Here is a 7,584-nt window from a genome sequence, read left to right on the forward strand (position 1 = left end):
CCAGTTGCCAGAGAGACAAAACCAACCCACCACTCTCTCTCCTCTCGTCCCTCTTTCTGACTTCTTTTCCCCCATGGATGCTCCCATAGCTGCCGGCGGGAAGGCTCGCCTGGCGCACTGCCGCCGTCGCCCACGCATGGAGGCCTCCGCTGCCCTTTGCTAGACCTTTTTTTTCATCCATGCCGGAGTTCGCCGCCGCCGAAACGAGCTCCGGCGGCGAAGCTCGTCGACGGCGATGCGCATGGCGACGACCAAGGGCGCCGGCCGCTCCGCCCGCGCGCTGCAGCTTCTCCCGCGCCGCCCGCCGCTGCTGCAGCTGGCGCTCCGCCCGCGCGCGCGCAGCTGCTCCGCCCGTGCGCCTCGTCCCCACTCCGCCCAAATCCGTCGTCCTCTCTACAACAGCTGCTGCTGCACGCGACGGGACGGCCCCGCGATAGAATCTGCCGGACGCGGCTGCCGGACACCGCGGCATGGCGGAGGTCGCCGCGGCGGATGCGGCGGCGGGGTCGTCCGCGCTCCTGGACGCCGGAGCCGCTGCTGCTGGGCTTCCTCGGCGACGCGCGGTCGCGGCACGGGACCCGCGAACGCTCGAGTTCCTCGTCCTCCGGCCGCGACGATGGGGCAACGCCGGCGGCTGCGCCCGGGGCGACGAGCAGCAGCGGTGCCAGGAAGCCCAGGCCGCGGCGGGGCCAGGAGTAGCGGCCGCGACGATGCTGCAACGCCCGCGGCGGCAAAAGGGGCCACGCGTGCGGCGGGGCGATGAGCATCGGCACGGGCCGGGAGCTGTGCCCACAACGACGGGGCCGCGCCCGCGGCGGGGCGATGAGCTGGGCCACTGGCCGGGAGCTGCGCCCGCGACGGGGCGAGGAGCAGCAGCACGGGCAGGGAAGGCTGCGCCGGCGGCAACGGGGCCGCGCCCGCGGCTGCGCCCGCGGCGGGGCGACGAGCAGCGGCACGGGTCGGGAGCACCAGCTCGCGACGGGCGAGGTGACGCAGCTCGCGGCGGGGCTACGGCGTGGTCGACGGCACGGTCCAGGGCAGGAGGAGCTCGCCGGCGTGTGCGCCTCCGAGTAGTACTAGTACGAGCAAAATTTAGGTCTCTATGTGCGTTGGGGAATACAAAATTAGTAGGACATCCGGGAGCTGTCCGCCTGTCCGGGTGCCGACCCAAACAACAAAAAACGGACGTCCAGATACGTCCATTTGGGTCAGTGCGTTGGAGATGCCCTAAGCTCCCAGGGTTGGGAGCGTCTCTGGTGCATCGGCAGGTCGTTTTCGCTGGTCCCACTAGAGATAGCGATTTGTTTTTGAACAAGGAGATAGCGATTTGTTGCACGTATCCTTTAGCTCTGAAAGAAAACCTTAGAGCATCTCCACTCGTCCCCCCGAACAGGCCCCCGGCGAGCGTTTTTTCCATCCGGACGGCGTAATTCGGCCCAGTCGCGCCCCCGGTTCCTCGTTTTCGTCCGGATTTGGGCCTAAATCCATCCGGCGATCCCACGCCATCCCCGGCCCCCGGGGAGCGCTCGGGACTCCGGACGAAACGAAAGCGCGCGAAACGGCGAGGCAACTTCCCGCGCATCCGGTGGCCCCAACTTGTCGGCGAGAGAAACCGATCGTCGTCCTCATCGCATCGTCTTCCGCGCGCTGTAAAAGCCTGCCGCCGGTCCGCATTCGCCGGCCACGCGGCGAGTTAATGTCGTCGTCTTCCGCGCACGCATCGTCTTCCGTGCGCACTAAAGGCCGCCGCCGGTCAGCTCGCCGCGGACGCGTCGCATTCCACGCGGCATTTAATCCCCGCGCCAGCCACGCCTATATACGCCGGTCCGATCACCGCGAGGCGTACCCCGTGCTCCACTCTCCCTCCACTCTCCCTCTACTCCCAAGATGGCGTTCTACGACGACGACGGCGCAGCCAACAACGGCTTCCCCGCCGGTCGCTCCACGCGTGGGAGGGGCACCTCCTCCACCGGGCGGGGTACCCCTGCCCGCCGGACACGAGGCCTCCCGGAGGCGGCTGGCGGCTAAGTGCCGGCGGCGTTCCAATCCCGCCGCCGCCGCGGGCCATGCCCTCGACGTCGCCATCGAGGAGGCGAGGATGACGATGACCGACGAGGAGCGCGCCGAGCCACGCCACCACCCCGACAACTACACGGCGTGGAACTCCTACTTCCTCCGGCGGTGGGAGCGGGAGCCGGCGGCCTACGACGGCCCGCCGCCTCCGCCTCGCGCGCAACAACGCCGTGGGCCGCCGACGGTGGTGGAGCGCGCCGGAAAGGACGCCGGCGAACGTCCTCGCGCACATCGAGGGCGGCAACTTCCCGGTGCTCACGATGCCCCCTCCATCGGCATCGAGGGCATCGGCGAGCCGCCGTCGGGAAGCGTCTGGCAGCCACGGCGCATGGCTGCCAGCTCGTCGTCTTCCGGATCGGCGTCAAGGTCATCCTTGGCGCCGGTGAAGAGGGAGGAGGCGACGTCGCCTTCGACGCCGGTGCGCGTCAAGAAGGAGCCGGCGTCTACGCCGGCGACCAAAGGGCGCAGCAGCGGCGCCCTCGTCATCCGCGAACAGCCTTCCGCGCCGCGAGCGGCCGGAAGAAGACGAAGAAAGAGGCCGCCGCAAGCCGGCTCGCCGAGGAGGAGGCGAAGCGCGCGGAGGACGCCGCGATGGCGGAGGCGATCGCCGTGTCGCTGCACGACATGGAGGAGGAGAAGCGCGCGGACGACGCCGCACCGGACCGGGCGAGGCGCGACCGGGAGCGCGAGGAGGCGGAGCGGCAGCGGCGGCTGCCGGACTCGGCCGCCGCACGCCAACTCGCCGCCCGCTCCGCTCCAACCGCCAACGACGATCTCGCGCGGTACCGCTGTCCTCGCGACACCTCCATCCGGCGTCGCTGTCCCCGTCGTCGACCTCGAGTCCTCCGACGACGACCGGTACAAGCCGTCCCCGGGGTGGGAGACGCCGGCCGGGCAAGCAGCAGCCAGTGCCGCGCAGCCGAAGGCCAACGACGACGGCTCCGACGACGACGGCGGCGACTACACGGTGTTCTACCGCCATTTCGGCATGTAGAGCGCCGTGTTTTAAAATTAGCGTTTGCATTCCCCTAGCCGAATTCGGAATATAGTCGGATTCGGCCTCTATGTATGAACTCCTCCCGTAATGTAATAAATATCATTAAATTTAGTCTATATTCACCCGTTTTTAGCCGTAGTTTGTCAAGTTTCCGTTTTTAAATTCGCATCGTCGACTTCGCCTGGGCACGCAGCTGGGAAACTACTACTCCCCACGCCAAATCTTCCTCCAATCCGGACGAAAATTTCGCCGGATTTGGGCGTGGGGAGCGCCAACGAGTGGGGATGCTCTTACAGATGAGGTTGACCCGGTCAGCCTGGAACCGACTCGCCGGCACCGCCTACCTTCTCCGCCTCGCCGTCCTCACTCTCCCCTCCCCAACGCATCCCAAATGGACCAACACCACACGCACTCCCGAGAGGTCGCCTGCTCCTCCCTCAAACCCCAGTCGGTGAGCTCGGCAGAGTGGCCATGGATGTCGCGGGCGCCACGGCCCGTCACTCCAGGCCGTCCTCGACCTGATCTCCTGAACGACTGCCCCGAGTTGTTGCTGGTCGCCTCCCTGATCTGTTCTGCTTCAACTCTAGGTTGCACTGGTATGGTCTCCACTATTTTCTCCCCTTCCTCATCTTTGCTATCTTTTTGGTAATTACGATGGGCAAGCAGGAATAAGGTGTCAATGGTTGGATAGACGGACCTGAACAATAATTTTGGATGGAAACCGGCATGATGTTTTATGTCCAGAGTTTGAATTCATATTTGTGCCATTGAAGCATCATGCGAGTAATTAATTTTATCTGATTTGATTGGAAGTATATTTACTGCTTTACCTGAATCTTTTGCTCACTGAATGATTATTTTCATGTGCAGCGAGTATAAAATGCGGCCAGGTTGGTTCCTATTTCCTTTGCAGGTGTGGGCACTGGACAGGGCTTCTGCTACCTGTGTTGCTTTGCGGCTCCAGGACTTTGGGTGTACGCCTTTGCAGGCGCAGTGAGTACCGATTTGCCTGGTGAATAATTGGATGATTGGTGCCTAAGGGCCAAGATCAACGCTACTTGAGGCAAGTAATTATATGTCCATATAAACGCTGGGAATAGCATTAACTGTTGTGGAAATGTTCATCTAAGATAATATGATTTTTATCAAGATAGCCACACGCGCGTAGTACTGTGTTAGGGAATAAAACCGATTCTTGATTTATCTGATTCAGCAGTTTAGGGATCTAATTAGTTGTTGTGGAAATATTCAACTAGGAAATTAGTTGGATGCCTGGGGTTTCTTCTAGAGCCGCCCAGGGGTGCTGATTGAGGTTGGCTGGAAGCGTTTTAGGTTCTTGTTGGGGCATGCTCAATGTGTTGGGTGCTCTGATGGGTATGAGACCAGCAATGGATTTGGATGGGTTATGCGGGTGGGTGTGGTTGCGGTTGCGGTATCTTCATTTAGGGATTTGGGGCAGAATGGATAAGGGACCGCAACCGCCTGTGGCTTGGTGGTGTTCTTCGGGGATTGTGCCGCCGTTGTTGTTTTGGGGGTCGAGTGGATTTGATTTGGGCCATGCTTCCTTAATTAGTATGATGAGTTTGCCTTTCGCCTAGGGTTGGAAGGGTTCTTTTCTCTATTTGCCATTTGCATATTGTTGGCATCAGTGCTGGTGCTGATGCATGGTCCATGGAAAAACAGTCTACTATGTGTAGTATGAAGAAATCAGAGGATAATGAAAAAAATATCCCAAAATAAGAGGGTAATGGAAAAATAGCCCGAGAAATCAAAGAGCCCCATTAAACAGCACATGTACACGCTGCTGATACCTGGTCCATGGATAAACAGTCTACTATGTGTAGCATGAAGAATTTGTCAGAGGGTAATGAATAAATAACCCGAGAAATCAAAGAGTCCCATTAAACAGCACCTGCTTGTTGTTCGAGCTTATCCAAGATTGGCTTTGTTAATCATCATATCACAGACCTGAAGGATTGCTGCACAACCAGATGCTGCATCCAAGTAAATCCACCTTGGATTAACTTCAACGTATCAGCCTGAATAACAAATGCTCTATCAAGAAGGCATTCATGCTCATCAGGCCACAACTGTCCCAAAGCGAAAGCATTCATCTGTTGTAATTTTGTCCAGTCCGCTCTATCAAGAAGGTAATCACGCCCATCAGGCCACAACTGTCCCAAAGCGAAAGCATTCATATGTTGTAATTTTGTCCAGTCCTTACCCAATTTCAATACCTCTGACCTCAACCATAATGGAACCTGCCATTGAGCATGGAAGCTCTTCCGGGAGCTGGCCTTGTGCTACTTTGAAAATGAGGGGCACACATGAGATGCCCTGTTTTATCCACTTGTTGCCATTCTTAAACTACTTGACTTGATGGATTCGGCTAAAGGCGGGTAGCTTGATGTTCCTAGATAATTTCAGAGGCCACATTGCTACTCCACACATGTTTCTACTCTTGGGCAGCATCTCCTCTTTTTTAGTTGGCTTCTTGCTTGCTTAGTTCAATATGACAGCAAGAATATATAAGGTTATCTTTTTGTCTGCATCCATGGTTTTAAAGGCGCCAAGGCGTCCTAAGGCGAAGGGGGGGGGGGCGCTCTGACGCTTAGGCGATGCCTAGGCGGACGCTTTGGACGCCTAGGCGCCTAAGGCGGGCGTTTTTCTAAGGCGGAGGGGGAGCGCTTGGACGCCTAGGCGTCCCTAAGGCGACGCCTAGGCGACGCCTTTAAAACCATGTCTGCATCCTTCACTACATCTGAAATAATGCACCCAACAAGGCATGTGTGACCACATTTTTTTCACTTATTGATTTATCTATTGTATGTACTATAAACCTAATGAATTGTCTCATGTTTATATTTCTCAAGGTGCTAGTCTGAAATGCCAGAAACAATTACTACACATTTTTCTTCTGATTTTGCATTTACAAATTAGCTTATCATATATTACTGGGCGTCCTTAAATAACAAATTACCATATCATGTTTTTTCTTGGATTTCCAGCTTCAGATGTGGACACATAAGTCAACGGTTGGAAATCCAAAAAAAACTTGGTAAGAATTTATTTATCTACCTCAATAACTCTACATTTCTTTTAAAAAATGAATTCAGATGAATTATCAGTTTTTCTTGAACTTCCAGTTTTAAATATGGAGCTTACATCGCTAAGAACACTCAGTTGGCGTTCTTGATCTACCTTAGACTACAAGCTCTACATTAAAGTTTAAATCAAAATAAGGGTAACTGATAGTAAATTACAAATTCAGTTAATAATCAGGATCACCATCTAGAATTATGATACATATATGTTTTGGCTGTTCATTTAAACTTTGCATTACATAGGTGGAAACGGGGGAAATAAATTTGATTATGAAGAATCACCATGGGCTATAAGTGTTCCGGACTAGCCATAATTATTCTATCAGTATCTTCTTTCAATCATATAGGTGTTCAGTTTATATGTTTCCACAACTGAAGTTCTCCTGTAAAAAAAGACACGCAAGTGTATAGAAAACACCAAAAGTTGCTGATGTTGTGTGAAGACAAAGATATTTGTAATTTTAAAGGTTTTGTGATAGAAGGCATGTACATGTTTGGTGAAATGCTTAGATATCTTCCTTGGTTTAACTTTTCCTGTAATTTTACATTTCATTTAGTAAACATTCCCATTTTTCAGTATGTTTTGCTTTGTTTTTTCGTATTGCATTTTTGCTTCTTTAGTTTTAACCTTCTCTGTTTTTCTTTTTTTCTTTCTGCAGCCAGTGTGTAGACTATATCTATTTTTTTTGTTTTGTAGGGAGCTATCAAAGGGTTTCAACAATATTTTCTTTGGATAGGTTGTATTTTCCCTTGTTCTGTGTGCAAACATCTTCGAGTACAACAAGTATCTATTTTTTCTTCTGCAGGGAGCTATCAGTGAGTAATCACTAATGTCGATCCAATACGTGGGCATTAGTGATTACTCATTTTCATCATAAACAAGGCTTTCATACATGTTTTAACTCATGTAATGTTTTTCTGGATCAGTTACTTTTACTCGTGGATGACAATATCCAAATTGCTATTGATTTTATGCATCGACATAACTTCAATTACAAAATTTCCCCTGGGTAAAGGAAAAAATATTAGCCCGACCGGTAAAAAAATGCGCGCAGCAAAGCGCGCGAGGTCCTTCTAGTAGCTAGGTAAACCGTAAACGCCGGCCGGTGCAGCGGCGAGGAAGGTGTGTCGCAACGCCTGCACGTACGCCTCCCCGACGGAAGCACCTAACTAATATGTACACGTACGTACCTAACTCCTCCTGCTCGTTCCTAGCCAACAGGAATAACAAACCAAAACCAACCCAACCATAACAAACCAAACTAAAATGTACAAGTACCGTACGTAAACTCTTGCTCGCTCCTAGACAACAAACCAAAGCGATGCATGCATTATGCATGCGTGTTTGTAATGAAGCAAATTTAGCACGCAAAACACGTACGCCCAGGTTAGCTGTCCACGTCGATAGGA

The 7,584-nt window shown here is 53.8% G+C and overlaps 1 long non-coding RNA gene across 1 annotated transcript; it reads left to right on the forward strand.

The window, feature by feature from the left end:
* The first annotated feature begins 6,076 nt into the window (after positions 1-6,076).
* On the forward strand, positions 6,077-6,952 carry LOC124667133. The gene is made up of 2 exons (XR_006991162.1): positions 6,077-6,128; positions 6,872-6,952. It is a non-coding gene; the product is annotated as an uncharacterized LOC124667133 (long non-coding RNA).
* Positions 6,953-7,584: the final 632 nt, after the last annotated feature.

The sequence above is a fragment of the Lolium rigidum genome, chromosome 6, assembly GCF_022539505.1.
Source record: "Lolium rigidum isolate FL_2022 chromosome 6, APGP_CSIRO_Lrig_0.1, whole genome shotgun sequence".
NCBI classification, from domain to species: domain Eukaryota; kingdom Viridiplantae; phylum Streptophyta; class Magnoliopsida; order Poales; family Poaceae; genus Lolium; species Lolium rigidum.